Source organism: Camelus ferus, chromosome 17 (genome assembly GCF_009834535.1).
Source record: "Camelus ferus isolate YT-003-E chromosome 17, BCGSAC_Cfer_1.0, whole genome shotgun sequence".
NCBI classification, from domain to species: domain Eukaryota; kingdom Metazoa; phylum Chordata; class Mammalia; order Artiodactyla; family Camelidae; genus Camelus; species Camelus ferus.
Window position 1 is genome coordinate 47696315 of NC_045712.1, and position 25424 is coordinate 47721738.

The 25424-nt window shown below is 40.0% G+C and overlaps 1 protein-coding gene across 14 annotated transcripts in view; it reads right to left on the reverse strand.

The window, feature by feature from the left end:
- Window positions 1–25424, reverse strand: part of RBMS3 (RNA binding motif single stranded interacting protein 3) — a 629715-nt gene that overhangs the window by 272172 nt on the left and 332119 nt on the right. The window lies entirely within an intron of this gene.

A 25424-nucleotide genomic window follows, 5' to 3' on the forward strand; every position in this document is an offset into this window, starting at 1 on the left:
AAGAGGATGAAGCACGTGTGTGTTTCTCCTCCTCTGCCACGTGAGGACACAGAAAAGTGGTCTACAAGCCAGGGAGAGAGCTCTCACCAGAACCCAGCCACACCGGCATCCTGACCTCAGAATTCCAGCCTCCAGAACTGTGAGAAATAGATCTACTGTTCAAGTCACCCCGTCTATGCTGCTGTTTTATGGCTGCCTGAGAAGACAGACTCAGAGGCCAATGTGAAGAGGTTCTCAGTGACCTCTCAAGTGGGATATCAGTTAAAAACAAAACAAAACATATATATATATATATATATATATATATATATACACACACACACATATACACACACACACATATATATATATATATATGCAATGGATTGAAACATAGCAAATATATTTACTTCTGTGAGCTCATAATGATCTTCAAAACAAAATAAAATGCAACATAACCCAAAGAACCTTTACTGGTCACCTCTGCACAATGTCAGGGAAGCAAATTGTCCTATTCGATTACAGTGGAAAATCATTAAGCATTTACCTGGCCTTTCCTCCACAAAAGGCCTTACAGAGTCACCCAGCAGAAGGAAAGTGGCCTTGCTGCATGCAGCCCAGCTAGCACAGAATGAGAACGTCACCGTTGTGCCGTTCCTAAAGGATTCATGGATCCCGACAGGAATCATCAGGCTGTCGCTTCACAAAAAGCCGAGGTAACCAGATGTTACACCCCTCCTGATGGAAGACCACGCCACCACTCGTGAAGTCATCTTTCCAAACCACAAAGTCTACTCATCGATTCACAGAAAACGCAGGGTCAGAGGAGCACGTTAAATGACACCATGGGGGTGCTACCGCAAAATCTACAGGACAAGCAACTTGGTTTCTTATTTTAAAAAAATCCAGGGAGGAAAAAAAGAGATCAAATGACATGTAAGTGAAACAATATTTAAGAGAGATGTTATCTAATCACGTGTGGAGACAAACTGAAACTGTGAAGAGAGAATCTGAACATTGAACATTGAGTTATACCAATGGATTATTAATTTAGGCTTTAATTTTGGCATTGCGGCTTTAGCGTTTAGAAATACATTCAGAAATATTTACAGATGTTGTAATAAAGTTACACATTGCTTCAAAATAATCTGGAAGGAAAAGGAGTGAGTGGAATTGTAAATGAAATTTGTTGGGCGATGACGATCCTTCATTTTACTCTGCACACTGCCTTTGAATGTATCTAACCTTTTTATAACGTTAGGTGGAAAGCACAGAAAAAAACAATAGAAACATGTACAAAGCACATGGACATGTATAATGCACAGAATCAGAATGGCTAATGCACAAATTTTAAAAGACTAATATCTGTATACAGAAAGTGTAAATTAAAACCAGAACTTATAAGATTTATACAAATACAACAAGGAGAAAGATCTAAAGCTAGGTTTTGTGTTTCTTAATCTACTAACCTATGATATGAAAACAAAACAAAATCTCAGTTTCTTCTATGATACATGTGCCTTAGCAAACTGTGTCCGAATGAAGATGCAAACTCCTCATTGGGATGAGGATAATGAGCGTCAGGAATATGGTTTAGAGCAAATGTTCAAATTATCACAAACTGTTAGCCTTGAAATAATCACCTAGGTCCCTCTCCAGGGTCTACTTTTTAAGTATTACCTTATTAACTGACAGCTTTAAGTGAAATTTGCTGAAAATGGGTCATTTTTTTTGTTGTTGTTGCTTCATGAAGAATGACTTGAATTTTGAAGACTTGTAAGATGATAGAATGAAGAAAAATGAACTATTCATACTATGATATTGGAAAAAGACAGAGATGGAGGCAGAGAAGGGGAGGGAGGGATGGAGGGAGAGAGGGAGAGAGATTTAATTTTGAATTCTTAATCTTTCACAAAGAGCTACCAGAGCACAGACAGCCCAGCCACAAATCTATGGACCAAGTGGGGTTCAAAGAATCGCATTCATTCTTGTGAACAGTGGAATTTTCCATTGGCTGGTTGCACTTATAGGTACGTCTCGGTCCATTCATTGCATCAGGCTCCAACCTATTATATATTGTATCTTGAAAGTCCTACACCATCACCCTCATCATCCCTAATCCAAATACAGTAGCACTGAAGACAGACATTGTATAATATTCTTTAATATGGTTATGTAATTCTATAAATTTTTCTTACAACAAAAACATGTAATTCCATTTAAGCAGTCAAAACAATAATTAAGACTAGGCTCTCTCTATATTAAGCAAAATGTCTCCGCCTTAATAAACTATACAAATAGCCTAGTCCAATGGAGTTCTTCTAAAGTTCTCAAAACTATGAAAAAATAAATGGAAAGATAGTAACAATAAATGATTGCACTCATTTTTCCTTAATGTATTGGCAGACATACACACATTCTCTTCTTGCTCACGTGAAATACTGTTTAAGTCCACATCTTGACTAAGAGTCCATAAAAACAGGCACATTTGAATAAGTAAACAAAGAAAGTGTTGAAGAGAAGTCAAGTTTTCTCCAAAATACTGTAATTTTCCACTTGCCAAATTCATGACGATGCCCATTATATCTTGGCTATAGATTTTACATGAAAAAAGAAAATCTAGTTTACAGCACTTTCAGACACAAACTGCTCCAGTTTTATTATTCCAATAAAAGCAACGGATTGTTGATTCTCTGTTTTTCTCTCTCACCGGGGGTTACATTTTGCCGAGGTTGCATTTGCTGTGTACGTAGAATTCTGTGCATTACTCAGAAGTTTCTGGACTCTTATAAAACTGAAGCCCTGTGGCTGTAAATAGAGTAAGAGGAGTCTGAAGAAGGAACATTAATTTCACAGGGAATGTAGGCACAGCCACAAACCTGTCCCTTCAGGGAGCCCCATATAATGAAGCACCAGGTATGATGATTTCTGTGTTGCTTTTTCTCCTTAGTTATTAAGATTGAGGTTCACGTGGAGCATGCCAGGGGAATAACAATTATCAGCAAGATAACAAAAGGACAGAGGCTGGCAGAGTCTGCAGGTGAACGCACTACCGGGCAGATCAGCCAGCAGAGTAGTTCAGTTTTTCATTTAATAAGTTTCCTCCTTTGCGGAGCAGAATAATAGATTAAATAAATCTATTTTATTTGGCAGTTCATGGATAATGTATTGATATGCAAAGTAGTTCAGAGGGTAGGTGAAGGAGTGAAAAGAAAGGGGAACTTGGATGAAGCTCTGGTCATGTGCCCTCAGAGTTTCAGAGAGAACAAGCGTGTGAAGTAAAATGGATAAAGATTACTGGGCAGTGAGCCCATTTAGAAGCAAGTATGCAAGGGCTGATGTTCTAGGAGACACCATCTAAAATTCCACAGGCAAGTTACCGTTTTTCTTTATTATATGTGTGTCCAAATCAAATTACAATATGAACCTACTGTATTCTCAACAATATATAATCAGCACGACTCTCATTAAAACCTTACAAAAATAAGTAATTAAAACAGATGCTTTGGGTACCCATTTATATTCCCTTTTTGCCCACCACAGGGCACACAAGTCCTTTACGTAAGGACTTCCCTGGCTGACCAGAGCTACACTGTAGCAACCTAGAGGTGCTGGAGAACTAGCAAGCCACTAGGTATGGCCCTTAAGTAGCGACTGCCAGGGGTTGGTGTATTAATACCCCAGCTCCCTCATCCCTGAATGTGCTAACTCTGAGAGGTGACGTAATTGCCTTGGTGGGATTAAGCCCCAACCACCCACAGTGATGGCTGGCTTGCTAAGGTCCTCTTCCTTGTCACATGTTCCTGCTCCACCTCTGCTGTTTCCTTCACTTCCCAGATGAATACTTGTTTCTGAATCTTTATATATATATATATATTTGTTGTAGTATAGTCAGTTTACAATGTGTGTCAATTGGTTTCTGAATATTTATTTCAACATCTGCTTCTTGGGGAGCCCAGCCAATAAAATAAAACAATCAGCCCTCAAGTACTATTAATGATATAAACCCCTAACTTTCCATCTTCTTCTGGCCTCTGTTCAGAAAGGAGCCGGCAGTCACTTGTGATGCAGCGTGGCTGATGTAACAAAAGATCCCCCCCTTCCGTGTTCTCATACAGTGTGCCACATTGTCTCCTCAGGGCCTCAGCAATGAAAGCTTAATTGTGGAATAGTTTAAATGATCACCATAAATTAGCTCGCAATAATAATGGCAGGTATCATTTGTCCAGCGTTTACTATGTTCCATTCTGCTTACTAAGAGGATTTATTTCACTGAGGAGACAGGCACCGTTATAGTCCCATTTTAAAGACTGAGAACAAGTGAGAGCCTAACTCACAGCAAGTCACAGAGCTACGAAGGACCTGCACCTGGAACTCAGGACTGCTCGAATGGCAAGCCTGCAAGCTTCCATAATCAAGTATCTTGCTGCTCCATCTGACCAGCCCAATCAACGGAGAAATGGAAAAGAAATAAAAATCACGTTAGAAATTGGTAAAACTTTTACCATGGGAACTGGCTTATATCTGGGGATAAAACTAAGTTTGGGATTGTCTGGGAAACTCAATTAAGCAAGAGTTGGCAACGAACCCAAGCAGAGTTTGCTCTCCAGTGCTGCCTACATACCATTTCCTGACAATAAAAAAAGATTCATTATCTGTCAGTAAATCTAGCAAAGTTTCATAACTTCCTGGCATTACGCTGATAGTTCATTATTGTTAATTTTTCACATGAAATTGTTACCTGAGGACTGCGTGAGAGTCTGCTTAAAATTTTCCACTGGGGAGAAAAAGGAGAAGGGCAGAAAGAGAAGCCAGTGGAATAAAATTCTTCTAGGAAAAGAAGGACTAATATTCAAAGAGTCAAAATAATAAGAGTAAACGTTATGCGTAGGCTAAAATGCTCCAGCCTTAACATTACAAATAGCATAGTTGACAGACAGAGGGTCCTAAGAAGTTAGAAGACAGCATACATTTATGAAATGCCTACTACGTAAGTGACAAAGAGATGGCGTGATTATTCAAAACATAGTGAAAACTGACTATCAGAAGTGGAGGTGACCGGGCCAGCCATGACAACCCAAGGACTCTCTCCCCACTCTCCAAAGGGTGCCTTCGCCTTTCTCCTCCAGAAGGGAGGATTTTTAGAACAAAATGAATGCACAAGTGAAGTATGTTAGGCTTACGTATATTGTAGTATCAGTTAATCCTTGCAATAATCTTGTGAAGTAGCATGGTGGTCTATTTTATGAATAGGAAAACACAGATCCAAGAAAACAAAGTCGGTTGTGTAAGATCACAGTCAATAGATAACTCAACAGAAAAAAACTGGTGTGTTTTCTTGCCCCCCCACCCTCATTACTGGATATCTATTTGCTCATGACTTGGGCCATCCATTTGCTATAAGACTGCAAAGGGTAGTTACATACAACTTGATCGTAGATGGACCAAGGATTCAACCACTTGGAGAGTGTGAATGAATTCACTAAAAATTCTTTTTTGATCTAAGTACTCTTGGATATACCTTTGAAACAAAATATCATTAGACTTTTCTGTGTAGACCATCACTAATAATTTCAACATCTCATGCAAATAGCTGACATTGGTACTCATATCTGTAAAAGCTACAATAGGTGCTCCCATCAAGGCATTCATGTGTGTGTACGTGAACATATAATCAATACACGTCACTACGCCTCGGGCATTAAACCCTTAAAACACCTAACTATCCAGAGAAGATTATATTCATGAATCAGATCCACGTGTTAGTCTGAATTTGCCTTATGCCGCGTCAAACATTAAAAGCACGCATTCTTAATATATGTCTTCTGGGGAGCAGATGTCTTTCATTCATTCTAAATTTGGGGGAAAAGGGAAAGAAAAGATTTTTGTTTTTATCTGGTACCATAATGTTGGCCCATCATAGAGGAAGTGTCTCAGCAGAAGATCACTTTAGTCTCAAGGTGATTATGCAGAAATGTTTTAGCCATTAAACAGAATAAGGTATAATAAATGCTTATGGAAATATCCATGTAAATCGTGATCTTTAGTCAGAGACTTTAAAAAGACTGAAGGAAGTGATTTTATAAAGCATCCTTCCATGCCAAAACACCAATGAGCACAATGCACTTTTCATAAAGTGTTTACAAGGACTGAACTTGAACATTAATCACTTATCTTCAAAAAGAGAGAGCATAATTACCCTCAGTGTTACATTGGGATGTCTGGTTTGTAAAAGACCCATCTTAACATTTGACCCCTTTGGAATCACTAGTTAGTTACTATTATGCAGAAGCAGTGCAGCTATTTGCATCTGCATGTGCTCTGCAGTAGGACTGATTACTACGCAGTCCGTGTGGAGGATCCGGGAAATGATACTATCATGAACAGTCTTCTCTTCCGCTCCCACATCGACGTGAGACTTGACAAGGAGACTTTGGTCACATTGATTAATACCTAAGAAAGGACAGGAGGGGATCACAAATGGCCAGTTCTTTAATTAGGTTACCAAATAAATTCCCTGAGTGTAGCGGTTACAAGAATTATCTCGAGATGATCTGGTTTCGTTCACCTGTTCAGTTCCATTTTTAATGTCAGCAAGTTCCGGCATTCAAGCAGATTCAGATCCAACTCATTAAATGCTTTTTTTTTTTTTTTTTAATTGAAGTACAGTCAGTTACAATGTGTCAGTTTCTGGTGTACAGCACAGTGTCCCAGTCATGCATGCACATACACGTATTTGTTCTCATACTCTTTTTCATTACAGGTTATTACAAGATATTGAACATAGTTCCCTGTGCTCTACAGCAGGAACTTTTTTTTTAAATCTATTTTTATATATAGTGGCTAAACATTTGTAAATCTCAAACTCCCAAATGTATCCCTTCCCTCCCCCTTTCCCCAGTTAACCATAAGATTGTTTACTATGTCTGCGAGTCTGTTTCTGTTTTGTAGATGAGTTCATAGTGTCCTTTTTCTTTTTCTTTCTTTCTTTTTTCAGGATCCCACACATGAGTGATATCCTAACCCATTCTACCTCACTCCTCACTGCAAACGAGCCCCCCAACAATAATTACAGACAAGTGGTACCAAGAGCTAAAAATTATGCCTTTTTAAGTTTTTGCAAGCTGGGCTGAATGGTGAAATATGCAAAATAGAAACAAAGGTATTTTAAAGAAGGGCCACACACAAATGAGATTTTTTTTTTTTTTAAATGGGATCACTACCAGCGTTCAATGGCTATCCACAGAAACTCCTAGGAGAAAACCCACATTGTTTTGTGTTGGAGAGAAGACAGTTTCTAAAGATACAAACATGTCATTTATCTTCAGTAAGTGTCTTTTCCACTGGATTTAACTCTAGGGGGAAAAATAAGCGTAGCTGTCAGACAAACCAGACCAGAAATACAAATTTAACCCGGCACTTAACTCTTCTTACATGACAGACCAAAGGAGACTCAGTAAATCACAAGTGTCAAGAATTAGGCCATTTTGTTTTTGTTTTTGTTTTTGTTTTTGTTTTGTTTTTTTCCCCCTTTGGGGTAGTTTCTGCAGGACTTCTTGACTCTTCTTCCCTAGATGAGTAAAAATGAAGAACCCACTGAATAAATGAGTGGCCACTAGAAAGAACCACTGGGTTGGTGCTGCCAGAAACCCACCAAGTCATGAGAGGTAACAAGAGCACGTGTGATCATTTAATAGCAGAGCAGACAAGCACTTTCGAGCCATATTTTGTATCGATCTTTGGAGACGAAACAGGTCAAGGGCAGGTATTTTGGGAGAAGGTACAGACCCTTAGACCAGTTGGCTCATTTTCTTCTTGGGGCTTTTGTAGCCCTAGAATACTCGATCTAAATACAAGAGAAAATGTTGACTCTGCAAAATACGTACAGGAATGTATACCTCATGATTAGTGCTTCATTCTCTCATGCTTTGATGGAAGTGTCAACACAAGACTCTGATGTCAAAAAATGATTGGCATATTTGTGTCATCTCTTGTCCTGCCTGCAGTTTTGTGGAGTTAAACTTACCTTGTAAAGCACAAGATAACAGAACTCCCTCTGGCTGATTTTATTTTCTGCTACCTAACCCTCCGCACATTTATAAACCTTGCTAAACATTGCACGTGAAGAATAGAAACCATTCAAGGTAGATACTAATTCTGAAATTTAAAAAATATATATGTATTCCCATTCTTTGAGATTGAGAAGCGAGAGATATTTCGTTTAATGAGTTACAGTGACATAAAAACACGTAAAAGAGGATTATTTTCTAGTCGATGTTCACATGTTAAAATTGGCCCAGATATTCAAACTATAGCAAAGCGGCAGAAAAGTCTACATAGAACTTAAATGACAGAGCACATAATTCACAGTGTTTAGACAAAACTAAAGCACAAAACTCAAACATTGGTATGAAAAGTATAGAACCTGAAAGAGGACCCTGGGTTGCTAACATTTTGGATCAGGACAGCACTAAGAGGCAACTCCTTGCAAAACTCTTTTGGCAACGTGAATACAGATGATTTGCACTTGAATACTGTCAAAACTGAGTCAGAAACATCTAAAGCCGATTTCAAAGGCATAGCGAAAAAAAAAAAAAAATCAAAGATTCCTACGTGTTGAAGGGCAATTTGAATCAGTTATAAAAGCAAAATTTTAAACAAAAAACATTCGTGTCATTTTCCTTTCCTTCAAGCATCTTTATTAGCATCTTATAAATGTCATTTTTATTGTTCTATGTATTGTGAGAGGCACGATGACTAAGATTTACACCCTCAAAATGCACCATAAGATCAACATCTTTAGTAACATGTCCTGTATCTTCTGGTTAGACCGCCTGACCAATCTTGAGTGTCTAGATGGTCAAAGAAACAGCCATACTGTGGCATCTCCCTTTCAGGAGACTTCTGATAAAGATGGAAAATGTGGATGCAAAGATTGCTCTGTAATAAAAGTTATTTTCTGTCTCTTGCTTGGTCTAATAACTCAGAAAAATAAAATCATTTGCGCAGTGTTTCCTCACAAGGTAAGCAATCAAGTTTCATCAGTACGTGTAAACAAACTCTATTGAAAGCCCTGTTTCGCTAGTTTAGGAGAAAACTTGTATATATTCCACTCTGCTTCCCTAATGAAATGTTGTAAAACTCATAAACCATCAACCCTCTTGCCATATGAGTAAAATTAAACCCTTGAGACTATCTACTCCTTCTTTCACTAGCCCAGTTTTAAATATGCAAAATGTAGGGGCCATAAAATTCAGCTTAAGGCTACGTTTCCACATAATTTAATTTGTATATTTTAAAGACATTGAAAAAAGGAATCCTAAATAATTTCTATCTAAATCTTTCTCAACAGTTGTGGAGAATACAGAAACCAAGACATAAACAAGATGCAGGTCCTCTTTTAAAGTTACACCTTTTGCTGTAAGACAGGAAGATTATCCAAGGGGCCTTCTAACAAATCAGTTTATATCCCTAAAGCAATTCATCCTTTAAAAAAACACACTCCTTTGATCAAACTCACAACTCTAAGGGGGACAGGAAACCAATAGACTAAAAAGGAAAAGATCAGCTCTAGGAATTTTGGTACAGGGTTCATAGACAACAGGGCTCTGAGTCTGTCCCATGCCAAGACTGAATCAGGATCTCCTCTTCACAAAGTCTCAGATCTCTTATTTCCCTTTAAACAGCAGATCACCTCCCTATAAATCTCCATCAAGAAACATCCAGAGTTTATAAATAGCTCATACAACTTAATAAGAAAAAAACAAAGAACCCAACAAGTTCATACTGTACAGCACAGGGAACTGCATTCAATATCTGATAGTAACGTATGGTGAAAAAGAATATGAAAACAAATACATACGTGCTCTTATACGACTGAAACGTTGTGCTGTACACCAGAAATTGGCACAACATTATAAACTGACTATACTTCAATAAAAACATTTTAAAAACACAACCTAAAACGGCAGAAGACCTAAACAAGCAATTCTTCAATGAAGATGCACAAATGGCCAATAGGCACATGAAAAAATGCTCAATATTACTAATTATCAGAGAAATGCAAATCAAAACTACAGTGAGGTATCACCTCACACCAGTCAGAATGGCCATCGTTCAAAAGTCCACAAACAATAAATGCTGGAGAGGGTGTGGAGAAAAGGGAACCCTCCTACACTGCTGGTGGGAATGCTGTTTGGTGCAGCCACTGTGGAAAACAGTATGGAGATGCCTCAAAAGACTAAGAATAGACTTATCATATGATCCAGCAATCCAACTTCAGGGTACATATCTGGAGGGAAATTTAATTTGAAAGGATACATGCACCCCAATGTTTATAGCAGCACTATTTACAATAGCCAAGGCATGGAAGCAACTTAAATGTCCATCGACAGATAACTAGATAAAGAAGCTGAGGTATATTTATACAATGGAATACTACTCAGCCATAAAAACAAATGAAATAATACCATTTGCGGCAACATGGATGGACCTGGAGAATGTCATTCTCAGTGAAGTAAGACAGAAAGATAAAGAAAAATACCATAAGATAGAACTCACATGTGGAACCTAGAAAAATTAAAAAAAAAAGGAAAAAAAAGAGGACATTAATGAACTTATCTACAAAACAGAAACAGGCTCACTGACATAGTAAACAATCTCATGGTTAGTGGGCAAAAGGGTGTCAGAAGGGGTAAATTTGGGAGTCTGAGATTTACCAATGTTAGCCACAGTATATAAAAATAGATTAAAAACCAAATTTCTTCTGTACAGCACAGGGAACTACGTTCAATATCTTGTAATAACCTCTAATGAAAAAGAATATGAGAACGAATATATGTATGCATATGCATGACTGGGACATTGTGCTGTACACCTGAGATTGATACGTTGTAAGCGACTGTACTTCAATTAAATAAAAAAAAAAAAAAAGATACATCCTACACTCTTCCAGAGTGTATGCAGCCTTTAAATGCACTACAGTTTGTGGACAGTTAAGTAACCCCTCCAACTGTCCTCTTCTAAACTGACAAAAGAACTCTTGTTGGCAAGAATGCATCACAGTCCTACACCCTTCAGTAAGACTTAGGGAACTACCAAAGAAGCAAATGACCTCTATCTTCAAGAAAATGGGGAAATGAAATTAATGCATATGAAATCACTTGAAGACTGTTCATTGTTTGAGACTGTGGTGCTACCTAAGTATAATAGGAGGTGGGAGAAGAAAAGAAAAACAAACAAACAAACAAACAAACAAAAACAGGTGAAGCCTGAAGAAACCATCTTATCAGACAGACAGATGGTCCCTCTCCTGGGAGAAGCATTATATTAAGGATGGAGCTGAGAGAAAACCAAAACCATTTGGATATTCTATGAAACTGACAGTAATTATTTTTTCTACTCCATACACTTTTCTCAAGTACTATTAAATAATAACGTGACTGTCATCTTTTCCGGCAAGAAAATATTAAAACGCCTGTAATCTGGAAATGTTCTAATATATGTAATTACTCATCTACACTGAGCTTCAGTCCTGTGGACCTATGAAGCCCTTCAAAGCTAGATGTCACCACAATGAAAGAGGGAGCGTATCATTTGATCATCTTTCTCAACTTAGTTCTAGCAAATCACAATGATGGAAAGTTGGAATTTTTCCTACAGCCCAGAAAAATGGGAATGCAAATTTTGATGACCTCACATTTTCCCCTCAAATCACACGGTTTACCAGGTAACGTTTTTCGTTTAAAAAGAAGAAACATTTTCCCAAGTGTGCCAGTACAGCCTACTTTCAAAGCCTTTGCGTCTAATTATCAGTTGCTATTTATCATTTATTTCCCAGAAACCAATTAGCTCATTGCCTGTATAATGAAGTAAAATGGGGATTAAATTGAGACACTTCATATCAAATATGAAACAGACAAATTCTTTGCTCTGTAAATCTGAACTCAATGTCTTCATGTGGAAAGAAAAAGAAATCCTGCAGATAAGAATGTTCGAATGCTTAGATGACTTTGTCAAAACTAACTAAATAACTTAATACATGTTGCCTATGGACTGGATCCTTTGAAGAGTCAACCCTTGTGATTATTTGCAGATGACAGGATGGCTGTCAATATCAGGGCCCTAAGAATACATTCTGAAGGGACTGAGTTAAACAGAAAGCTAGCCGCTCTGGGGACTTAGAAAAATCGCCTTTGGTCTGGTGGCTTTTAACATCTCTTATGTGATCTGTAACTATGTCCTCAGTTGATAGGATTTATAAGATTCATAAAGGTGTGAGTGAGACCCGAAAAGGAAAAGACAAATTCTGACTCACAAAGAAACCATGCAGAAAGAAAATCCACAAAATATGCTGCACTTTCAAAACTGCATGACCTCATTCTTTCCTGGTACTACTTGGAATGCAAAACAAAACCAATGATATGCATTTGCAGAGGGGAACACCCAACCAGTGCCTGCCAGTTTCATCTCCGAGAAGGAAAGATAATGAGCATGTTTACTAAGGTTAGCAGGTCCCTGACTCCCTAAAACTAAAGAGTGAATTCATTTCCCCCAAACCCCAGAATTTGGTTGCACACAGAAATGGAAGGAAAATAAATAAATAATCAACATTTAAAATTAAGCTATTTAAAGTTACACCCTATTATTTTGCAGTTTTTACCAAGGAGGCTAAAAGAAAAGGAAGGTAGATACACAAATGTAAACCACCATTGGTTTGTATATTTCATTTGTTATTATTTCTTTTTTTTTTTTTACTTAAAATATTGGAACTGTCCATAATACTGCATGACAGTGGTTACGTATATCAGCCCACTCACAGACACACTGTGTTAGGCAGTTTAGTTAGAAATTGAGCGCTGGGTAGGGGAGAGCAAGGGAAAGGAACAGTCCAGAATACAGGGAACCTGAGCTGTCAATCAACCAGAGTGCAGGGAACCTGAGCTGTCAATCAATCAATCAATCAATCAATCATGAAACCAGGATATAAAAACAGGAGAAACAAAGGAACGGCTCCATTTTGTCTCTCTTGGATTGGCCCGCTCCCAAGTCTCTTAAGTGTAGTATATTTGGCTTTTTTTTTTTTTTTACTTCACTAATAAAAATCTTGCTTATATTATGCCTTTTGTCTCTTGTCAAAAATTCTTTTTTTTTTTAGGGTAACTAAGGACCGAGGTAATTCTTACTTCCCTCTTCCTGGTAACAACTGGACTTACAAAGATGCAATGAAGTCACTCTTGATATGGAAGGACTCAAGGAAATGATACTTTCATCATGAGACATGCAAACAATTAGATTAACTCTTGAAAGTAACAGAGATACAGTCAGGATGGAGCCACCGAGAGCTCAGAGGAAAAGTCTCCTTTGTCTGCCTAAGTACCCAGAGAATGTCTTAAAATAAGAGCCCTCTTGAATATATACAGTAAATCCGAGTTGGCGACGACCTTTCAGGTCTGCCTGTCTGAGGGCAAAAGTGGCATCAACCCACACTGGAAGTCTTCCTGATTCACCGAGCTGCGGAAGTGGGTGCTGGTGGTGATGGAGGTGGCGGGGGTGAGGAGAGGGTAACTGTGATGGGGAGTGTCCACTGAAGACCGCCAGGGAAGGTCACTGGAGTTGTTACCAAAATGAAAATGCAGGCGAGACCGAGATAAGTCTTAAAATAAGGCATCCAAGTTCTTAAAGGAAACTCACAGAATAAACCTAAATTTTTCCTGCCCATTATGCCTGCTTGTTCAAGATCAAGTCCTGTTGTTCATGCTTATTTGTGTGGATGATTTCTTTCTTATATATATAATACATATATATGTATTTTTTTTTCTCAATCTGTCTCCTTATCTGTCCATTTCCATGGCTGAGATGGCTAAAATAATGGCTAATGCAATGCAATTCATGCAACTAATGCTCTTCCCTTTTAAAAATGAAGTATAGTTGATTTATAATATTGTGTACAAATTTCAAGTGCACAGCAAAGTGATCCAGCTATATATTTTTTTCAATTCTTTTCCATTATAGGCTATTGCAAGATATTGAATATAGTTCCCTATGCTGCACCGTAGGTCCTTCTTGTTTATTTCATATATAACAGCATGTATCTGCTAATCTCATACTCCTAATCTATCCCTCCCCTCCTCCTTTGGTAACTGTAAGTTTGTTCTCTATGTCTGTGAGTCACTTTCTGTTCTCTAAATAAGTTCATCTGTATTTTTTCTTAGAGTCCACATATAAGTGATATCATATAATATTTGTTGTTCTCTATCTGATGTACTTCACTTAGTATGATAATCTCTAGGCCCATTCATGTTGCTGCAAATGACATTATTTCAGTCTTTTTTATGGCTGAGTAGTATTCCATTATATATAGACATATATATGTATGCGTATACACATAAACACACACACATCTTTATCCATTCATTTGTTGATGGACACTTAGATAGCAATATTTCCTTAAATCAGTCCCCCAAGGCAAAAGAAATAAAAGCCAAAATAAACAAATGGGACCTAATCAAATGTATAAGCTTTCTCACAGCAAAGGAAACCATCGAAAAAACAAACACAAGACAGCCTATGGACTGGGAGAAAATATTTGCAAATGATGTAACTGACAGGGCTTAATTTCCAAAATATACAAACAGCTCACATGATATCAACCCCCCCCCCAAACCCAATCAAAAGATGGGCAGAAGACCTAAACAGACATTTCTCCAAAGAAGATACACCAATGGTCAACAGGCATGTGAAAAGATGTTCAATCTTGTGAGTTATGAAAGAAACACAAATCAAAACTACAATGAGGTATCACGTCACACTGGTCAGAATGGCCGTCATCAAAACCTGTACAAGTAAGTGTTGGAGAGGGTTTGTAGAAAAGGGGACCCTCTTACACCCTTGGTAGGAATGTAAATCGGTGCAGCCACTATGGAAAACAGTATGGACATTCCTTAAAATCTCAAAATAGAGTTACCATATGATCCAGGAATCCCACTCCTAAGTATGTATCTGGAAATGGTGAGGACTCTAATTCAAAAAGATACATGCACCCCAATGTTCACAGAATCACTGTTTACAATGCTCTTTCCTTTCTCAGAGATGGTAAAAAAACAAAAACAAAAAAACTCCCCAAATCCTAGGTTTTGGTGGTATGAACTCCCAAGGGACAAAAAAAGAAAGAAAGAAAGAAAAATCCAGATGAAGTAGTTGAGTACATATCAAATATATAAAAGAGAAAAAAAAAAACAAAACAGAAAAACTCGTATCAGAAGTATTAAAACTCCCTTTACAAAAAAATACAAGAAATTGTTTTTGCCACTGAAAGATATAAAAAGTTATCTGTACACACATACACAGAATAAAAGGAAAATTGAAGTCTAAGAAAATAAAGTATGCAAAATAAACCAAAGAGAGTTTTATCTGGGTTTATCAAGAAAGACAGTAATAAAAAGAAGTGTTATTCCTTGAAGTACACAAAACCCAGCCTACTTATCTCTGTGTGTGTGTGTGCGTGTGCGTGTGCGTGTATAATGAACCCTGAATTTTAGCTGTTTGAATTTTGGTCCACAGCTGTACCTCTTTAAATTTTCCTGATATTCTCTGATACCAGAATCCATGTAGGATCACGACTTTCAAATTGTGGATAACATGAAATATTAGAAAAATTGTTATCCTATGATAAAAGAAACAGAAGGGAGCAATCATGTGAAAAGACTGTAATAACTCAGAACTGATGAGAAAAACGTTTGTTCAAAGTGTATTTATCTAGCAAACAGAACACTAACAACACAATGCGTTCCATAAAAATGCCCATCCTGTAACTCCGTAATGTAATTCTACACATAGTTAAATCAATCTACTGGAAGTGATCTGTTCCCAGGCACAGTTAGTTTTATTTGCTTCTATAAATGCTTTAACCATGTGGTAAAACTTCTTATCATATAGTTACTCACAAGAATACATTTATAGACCTCACTACAAAGAACTGCATATTTCTGAAAACCTCCCCTATTTTAAAAACATTAAAGTGAATTATAATATGGCACTTGAAATTCTTCAGAGTGTCAAGAATAATAGAAAAAGACATCAGAAGTCAAATTTTAAATATTGGAACTCATCTTCTAGGAATGTGAATGGCATTTATTTTATTTTGGTTTTGAGTTTTACTTTGCAGGCTGCCCAGCCGGGCTCCAGACAATTAACATTTTTGTCCAGCAGACGACTAAGCGTAGCTCCAAATACACTGAGAAAGTTTGTGCCATGCAATCTTCAAAACAGAAAATGAATCATTCTTTCAACGCATCGGTGTGGACCATTAATTGGCTTCTCGTAAGAATGTACCGTGTGGTTCCTTATTCTGTTCACACCTTTACTGGAACAAGCAGCTCTTCTCTTACAGAGCTCAGTACTTCTAGAGAGGAACAAACAGCCTTAATATGTGATTGACAAAAGAAACTGTCAAGCCAGCAGCTCTGGGGACGGTCATTCTTGTCTAGCCCTGCGATGCCCACGTACCAGCTGCAGAGAAGCTGTATCATGAAATGTTAATTTGGCTCTTAAAGATAAGATGCTTTGAAAAGTGATAAGAAAGAAAAGTTCAGCTGGGTTCAGACAGACTGTCTCTGTTCCCAAGTTCTGAAAATGCACTCCCAGAAATATTTCCTGTAGCCTTATCGGCAGCAGCATTCCTCAGACATCCTGATGAAATAAAAATGTGCTCCCTTCCAGGAGCTGGTCGGGGGCGGGGAGGTAGGGGGTAGTGTGTGTTCCCTCTTGTGTATTTCTGGTCAGGAGTTAACAGGAGACTTGGAAAGAAAACCTACGCACGGGCATGTCTCCTCGCACTTCACCCTTTGCTAAAATGGTTCCTTTAGCTTTGCTCTCACCTGAGTCCTCCCCGCCCCGCCCCACATTTCGCCGCCTGCGCTGCTGTTGGCAATTTGGCAGCGCGTTATGAGACCTGCCATACGGAATAAAGTCACACTATTTCAACATCCTCCCTCCTCTCATCTATCCCCCTTGGAAAAATGTGATAACCTTTGTTTTCGAAAATACCACCGACTTGTGTGTGTATTTGCTTTGAAAATTGAGTCTTCGAAAATGATCCTGAGCCAAGCAAACTCACACTGGGGGGAACACTGCCGAGAAGAGGGATCACGTGGAGGCCACAGGCAACAAGACAAAGCGTCCTGACATCTGCTGAGGTGTTATAAATAAAGCTGGCTAGCAAAAAGATGAAAGCAAAGCTGGATTCCTCATCCTACCGTCCTGCCCCCACCCGCAGAGAATAATCTGGAGGGACCCAGGATCTATTTGCTTCTTAGAGAAAAGCAGTCAACTTGAACTGAGAGTTACTATCCCACAAGAGCAGTGATTCAAATATTCAACTACTGAGAATTTACATTTTGCATAGGAAGGGTGGTTCCCGGAGTATATCAGCCTTAAGGCAAAGAGTGACACATTCTCATTCTTAGAATGACAGAATGCATCAGGGCCTGTCTCTCCTTCTTTGTCTCTCTCTCTCTCTCTTTTTTCCTTTTCCTTACCTTGTATTTTTAATCTTCATTTAGACATGTCCTTTGTGGTTAGGACTGTCGCAGAACAATACTGATTTTTTGTAAGATACAAATATGAAAAAAAAAAAATTCATGACTGAAGCATTGTGCTATATACCAGAAACTGACACAACATTGTATTCTGACTATACCTCACTAAAAAAAGTAATTAAAAAAAGGTACAAATACAAACTAGGACAGAGATGTTTTAGACTCAGTGTCCTCCCGCCCTTTTCAGCTGCCTGGTACAATCTAGAGGTGTTTCCGGATGGCTTCATGGAAGAGTTCAGGAGCTCACTCGAATCTAGTGCATAAAAGGATGACATGCCTTCTGCTGCCGCCCGGCCCCAGCCTGTATCTGTTTTAGACATCCCTAAGTGGTACTTTTCCACTAAGTCTAGGCACAGCCTCAGGATCCTTCTTAACAGAACACTGTCAGCAATCATCAGCCGTTAACAGTGAACCAGTGCTGGTTTGAAAAATAACATCGAATTGCCTTCCTGCACCTGGCCATCCGTCCTGAGGAGCAGCGAACACGGAGAAAGTTGTGGACCAATCAGCATGAGTCTATTCACTTTTGTTGGTGGTCACTGGTGAGAGGAGGAAGCTGAATAAAGTTCGCTTCCTGGATCTTGGCATTTTTCTACTCATTCTGATGAGTGTTAGAAAATTTAGGAAATCGTGAGCTAAGTATAGGATATGTGGGATGGCAGTTAGACCCAGTAGCACGTCGTTTTCATTAAGTAAGAGAGTAAAGAAAGATAGCAGAGAAGATAAGTATGTCAGCCCCCATAGTTACCACGTAAAGTCTCCAGGGAACATCATTAAATTAGAAAATATCAGAGGTCTAGCAATATGCATACATCAATTCAGAATATATACACTAATTAATTTTGAGGGTAATGAGCCACATTCTGTATGTGGCTTTGGATTACAAAGGTGGATACATTTGGCAAAGTTCACTGAATGATATACCTAAGATTTGTGTATTTCATTGTACAGAAGTTACATCTCAAAAGAAAAAAAAAAGTACTGAACTCTAATGGTATGGTTAGAATGAAAGTGTACTGATGGTCTATGAAAAAGACATAAATATAAGACATGAAAAAAAATTAGACATAAGATAGATTACTGATGGGGTAGATCAATGAGTGTAAAGCAAATGCCATAAAATATGAATTGCATAATCTAGATTGAGTTCACTGTAAACTTATTTCCACTCTTCCGTATGTCTGAAAATTTTCATGATAACATGTTGGTGAAAGACTGCAATATATATGTTATCTCATTCTGATTAGCTTGCGATCTAGCATTCTTTTCTCCTGCTTCTTTCTGACTGGAAGCAAGAAATGTCTGTTTGCCCGTGGTGCACAAGATGCAATTAAATGGAGCAAACTGTTACTGAAATGTCTTGACTTTCTTCATAAAGTATTGGGATGTGCCTACGTAACTAGCCAGGAGAGAAAAAGACACTATTTCACTTAGGCTCCACCATCCTCATCACACCCAGAGCGATAGACGTGGTCCACTCTAATGAAAGGATCTTAATTCAGCACTTTTGACGAGCAAAGCATCACTCCAATGCAACTGTAAAGCCATGCCTGCACACCCTGACTGGAACATCACCGGCCTTTTCTGTTCATCTTTTTCTCAGAGCACACAGACATTGATGCTGACTTGGCAAACCATGGTTTACAAACTGCTGTCAAATCCAGACCGGAGATTTAAAGGTCTAAACGATGGACACTGTGGAGCACAAAGCACTCAGAGCTTGGGCTTCTGTAAAACAAGTGCAAAGAGCTCAGTAAAAACCAATTATCACTGGTAGAATGGAGGCGGCATCGCAAACGGTCCTTCACCAGCAGTGGCCATCATCACATTCACACGGAATGTGTGCCAGTTCTCAACCACGCTTCTCCCCAGGGTAGTGGTTTGAGGGCAGCTGGACATGGCATGCTAAAAGAAGGGTGTTTTTAAACAAGCAGAATTAAGAACAGAATATCTAACCTATTCTATTAATTCTCATTGCCCTGTGTCAGCTAGTACGGCTGGCAATAATTTATAACCTTCGACTGAAAAAATATGTTGATATCATTTTTTCCCCCACTTGCTCTAGTCTGCCTTTGGGGACTGCGAGTCCCAAGGATCAGGATGCCACAATGTGGGTGATGAGAATAAGGGGGTACCCAGCAGTACGTGTTTCCAAGGCTCACCGCTCAGACTGGGATGCACGTACTTTTTAATTTCCTTGTACAAACAAGTGAACTGAAAAATGGGAAAATCCATTTGGCTGGTCCGAGCTACAAATTAAATCCTTGATTAAATTTAGGCAATTACATCTCCAGGTTGTTTCCATTTAAACATTTTAAATTCATTTGAATAAGCTCCTTAATCACGATCTTGGCAAGCTAATTGGATGGCAAAAATGGACTCAGATAAATACTATTAAGAGGTTAGCTGACAAATAAAAATAGAAGGATTCTGCAAAGAAATATTCTACCCCACTTTTAAGCTGTTTTGCATGTGGGTATACGTTGGCAAGAGGTGGAAAATGAATACGAGAAACTCACTGTGGCTTGTTAACCATTTGTAAGGAGCAATCAAATCCAGTCATTCTCAGGCATAAAAATCACCCAAAGGGCTTGTTAAAACATACAGTCCTGGGACTCCACCCCCAGAGACACTGATTGAGCAGAACTGGATGGTGCCCACGAATCTGCATTTCCCATAAGCTCCCAGGGGAAGGCTGATTCTGTGATCACAGGACCACGTGGAGCAGAGCTTGTCCACATCTTTTTTACTTGCGCCAGCCCAGCCATGTGGCTGTCTGAAAGTTCAGGAGATGCCATAAGGGAACCATAAGTCATTTGTTCAGCTTTTAAAGATACTCAAAAAGGTGGCTTCATCCTCTCACTCAACGGCCAGTGAGTGGCTAACAAGCTCCTGTTGAGGTTGGGTCTCAATAAAATGGAGCGGCAGGTGGGGCCCCCAGATTCCACATACTGTATTCTTTCCCCTTGGAGGTGATGTGAGAGACCCGTTCATGGGGTAGGGAACAGGAAGCCATTCCCAATTCCGCCATGTCACACGGGGGTGGCCCCGCCCTGCTTTCACTGTCTGGGGATGATTCTATGCAACTAAAGTCAGTTTTCATTTGTCCCACAATCACTGGAGACAAAGAATCTCAGCTTGTTATTAATCTCATCTTTATCACAAGTAGTAGCGTATTAAGTCTCTCTCCCCTGGACTTTCTTCTCCAAGCAAAATCCAATCAGCTGCTTTGGTGTTTGGTGTTCCCTGACCCCCAAGGATATTTACAAATCCCCTTTGAATCATCTCAGAATTGAGCGCATGTAAGTACTTGAAAGCCAAGTTCCTATGTGATGTATTTTTTAACCCCTTGACTTTACCTCTCTCCCACCATCCCCAATCCAACACGACACTTTGTATCAACCAGAGTTGCAATCAGTCACGTGTTGGCAGGAGATAAAAGAAGAGAAAGGAGAACTTCCAAACAGACCTAGAAAGAGCTAAGCCTCGTGGAGGGACTGCTGTCTGGTCCTGCATGGATGAACTTGACTTTCTTTAGCCCGATGCTCGCTTTTAAATAAATGAGATGCTAGTAGCCAGCACTACTGGTTAGAGTTCACAGGTAAGTTACTCGTAACTTCGGGTAGGTTACTTATTTAATCCTCGCGATCACCTTGTAAGGAAACAGAGATTCAGAGAGTTCAGAGGTAGTCTACCTGGGACCCGAGAGCTGATGTGGGATGGATGGAACGGTGGTTCCAACCCAGGTCGACCTCCCACTCTTGGGCTGGCCTGCCTACCACACTGACCCGAGATTGTCACAACTCTCATTGGATTAACCTTCATTACATCTAATTTTCAAGAGAACCATCCTGCAGATGAAAGGGTATGTTTTCCCGAGAACCCAATGAAATGAAAACAAAAAAATCTGAGAAGCTGAGGCTATCAAATAAGACTGGGAAAGCATTAAAACTCCAGGCAACAGCTGTTGAGGTGCACCTGCCAAATATGAGAGACGTGTGGAATGAGAAGCAAGGTAAAAAGCTCCTGAAAACCAAGTCACAGATGTGGCAGACAGGCTTCAGGGAAATCCCCCTAACAGAAATACTCAAAAGGTTTAATTAAACGCTTCTAAAAAAGATCAGTGCTTTCATAACTCTAAGTCAAAATGGGATAATACCATGTTTGAGGAAAAATTTGATACAAAACAAGCAATAACCATTGAATTTCAGGGCTTGGGAAAGAATCCTCGAGACAACTGTCCTGAAAAAGAAATTTCGCATAAGCTAGAAAATCAGGATTACTTTAGCAAGCCCCACGCCAGGAAAAACAAACAGAGCAGACGAAAACAAAACTCAGAACTGCAGTGTAATGAGTTTTGAAGCGGGACAGTGACTCATGAATTTTACACCCTATGTATAGTTCTCATTTACTTATCGACACAAAAAATAGACGTTCTTAAATACGCAGACATTGGACCATAACACTCACAATGGTTTCCCTAAGAACTACTAGTTTATGGAATTCATAAAGTTGTGATGTAAACAAAAATGAGGATTCAAGAATTGCATAGCCACAACATAAGATGATTGAAAACAAACACAGATTTTGTTTAAATGCAGAACGAAAGCCGAATAATTCTGGTTATGTTATAGAACAAAATGTAAGTATTACGAAGTTGGATATAACAACACTAATATGAATCACTGAAGTTGGAAACTGGAGGAGAGAGGTGATGGCAGGAAAACGAATTTTGCTCATTTCTTTTTCCTAAACTACAGATGTCTCTGCATTATTTAATTTTAGAAAGCAACCCACAGAAGGGCTGAAAAACTTTTTTTCCAATGATCAAAACAAGCAAGAAGAACAAAAACAAGCTGTGTGACACAAAGTACAAAATAAAGCAAAGGCATTTAAAACCAGGATACATAAGCGTGCAGACATATGTAAAAATTGAGGTGTTCTGTTGAAAACCAACGTCCTGGAGTGGAACTTGACTGAACAAAATGAGGTCCGTGTATAATGTAGATCGTGGGCGAGATTAACGCAGGGCTGTTTTCTAGGACATCACAGTGAAGTGTCACTAAGGGGATGGCTTCCACAGCAGACATTTATCGTCTCCCAGGTCTGGTGGCTGGAAGTTCAAGACCAAGGTGTCAGCAGAGCAGAAGGAGCTGGCTCTCTGTGAGTTTCCGAGGGCCAGTCTGCTCATCCCTCCCTCCCAGCCCTTGTAGGGCTGCTGCCGATCTTCGACTTCCTTTGAGTTCTCAAAGTATCGACCCAATCTCTGCTGCATTTTCACACGGTGGTCTCTGTGTGTGCGAGGCTGTCTCCAAACGCCCCCATTTTACAAAAACATCAGTCACAGTGGATCAGCGACCTGCCCCTTTTCCAGCACGCCCTCACCCTAACTTAACTAATGACGTCTGTAACCATCCTATTTCCAAATAAGTTCACACTCTGAGGTCCTGGGAAGTGAGAATTTCCACATACCAACTTTGAGGGGATGCAATTCTGTTCATAATAAGGTCCCTTTTGTCCCTGCATGCAGTTGGCACTAGATTAAATATTTATCATCACCCAAGTCCAATGTGCAAGTCAAGCGATAACTGTCTGGTCTGTGTTAGAAGGGGCCAGAAACTGACAAACGGCAGGTTAAAAGGGTCTCTTATATGAGACCCTGCCATTTGAAGCTGGGCGGAGAACACTTTTGCAGAATGTCTTCAGAAAGACAGCGAAGCATGATAGTAAGAAAACATCCTCTGCATCGAGCCCCAGTGAAACCGTGCTGGCCAGACACATACACCGATGTGTCCCGACAGCTCCAGGAAGGAGGCAGCTCCCCGTCCTTTGGTCCGGCTGGTTTAAAAAAAAAAATAAAAGCAGAAACCTAGCCCTGATTGCGGGAAGGAAATAAAAAGGAAGAAGAAAGTGGAATGAAGGGGAGAATCTAGAGTCATGTCAGGGGTTCACGAATCACCCACGGAACCCTGAACACGGTCTGGGAGTCAGGACTCCAATACCCTCGTGAGTTCTATGTTCTCAGATTTTTTTTTTTAATTAGGTTTATTCATTGATTTCCGCTTGGAGGAAGAGCTGGGGACTGAACCCAGGACCTCCTGGGTGCTGAGCATGCGCTCTACCATTTGGGCTACACGCTTCCCCCTGCTCTTAGACTGTAGATTTTTATCTCTGCTCTGCTCTGGACTCCCATGTTAGTGGGGCCTCAGGCAAATTGCAAAAGTAGTCAAAATGGTTCTGAAAGGTTTGAGTTTACTGACTACTGGGTCCGTCACTCTAGCTACTCCAGGGTCAGAACACTAGGTTTCTTGTTTTTGTTTTTGTTTTTTGTTTTTTTTCTCCTAGAACTCCATGTTCTTTCATTATCAAATCACTAGTCTGTGGGATTGGCTGAAGCAAAATACTATAAAAACATAGAGGACCCGAGGCACTCCCAGTGTACAACATCTTAGTGACTCTAAGTTCATGAAAATCAATGTGCAAGTTCTTAAAAATAGGAAAAACATAATAATGACATCAGCAGTTAAGTGATGCTAGGTAGTTTGTCTGTTCACAGCAGAGTGTGTGTTTAAGGAGCATCAGAGAGGCTGTGCGGTGATGGAAGGAAGGACGCCGGACCTGGAGACCCGCCATCACAATACGCCCTTCTGCATCTCTCCGTTATCCCTGTCCTGACCCTCAGTAGAACACTAGGGGTATTCCCGGCAGGCGACACGATCTCAGACACGGCACTTAGATGGCTTCCTGTGACTCAGTTCTGCCACTTCAAGTGGGGCTCAAAGATGAGGGTGAACAGAAGATGCGGGCGGTGTCTTAGGTCAGTGTCCCTAGAGGTGTCCCTGAGGAAGGACTCTGGTGCATGTGGTGACCCGAGGGGCCGATGGCAGGAAAGCGAGGCAGGAGAGGGAATCGGGACGCACCAGGCGAGGCTGCAGGTTCAAGGCAAGTCCAGCCTCCGTCTGTTCCACGGAAGCCTCTGGAGTGTATTCCATACCACAGACTTGTCCTGCCTTGAGACCCCGGGGTGACTCTTTGTACATCTGTACCAACCAGTCACAGCAGCAGGCTACCCCAGAATCGGGGGGCAACCCCCTGCATCCCAGGGAGATCCTCCCAAGGAACAGGGCAGCTGTGAGCCAGCAGCCCCGCCAGCAACGACGGGAGGGGGCCCGAGCCTGGCAAAGAGATGAGGACCCACCCATGGCAGGTAGGGACCTAATCTTCCTACATCAGTTTCTGCCACAGCTTAGCCTTTTTTTTCTTTCTTTTCTTTTTTTTTTTTTCAAATAATAGACTGGTCCTCAGATTTCCTTTCAAACCCTCAGTTCTAGAGCTGAAAAATATTTGGAAAAAAAACACACGTAAAATAACGCCAAGGACCACTGAAGCCCTGAAACTCCGCCATCCTGAGCCCCATAGAGCTGTGATGGTTTTAGGATGCATCCCCGTGTCCGTGCAGGGCACTCCCCTCTTTGGTGTATGGCTCGGTGTCCTGCACCCTGAAAACTACATTTCCGGGATTTTCCATCTGACTTCAGGTCAGGTCTGCCAAGGGGACGGACTGGCGGGAGACTGGCGGCTGAGAGGAAGGGAGACTGCTCCAACTAACCGCGTCAGAGTCACCTCAAAGGCTTGTTTAAAAAAAAAAAAAAAAAAAAAAAAAACCACCCTGAGTTTTGAGTGATTGGGATCCACTCTCAAAGTCTCTGATTCAGACGTCTGGGATGGGGCCTGAGAATTTACACTTCAAGCAAGTTGGCAGGAATCCTGATGCTGTCTGTCCCAGGGTCACATGCTGGGAACCACAGGGACAGATTACAGAACCTTCTGAGAGTTCAATCTATCCAA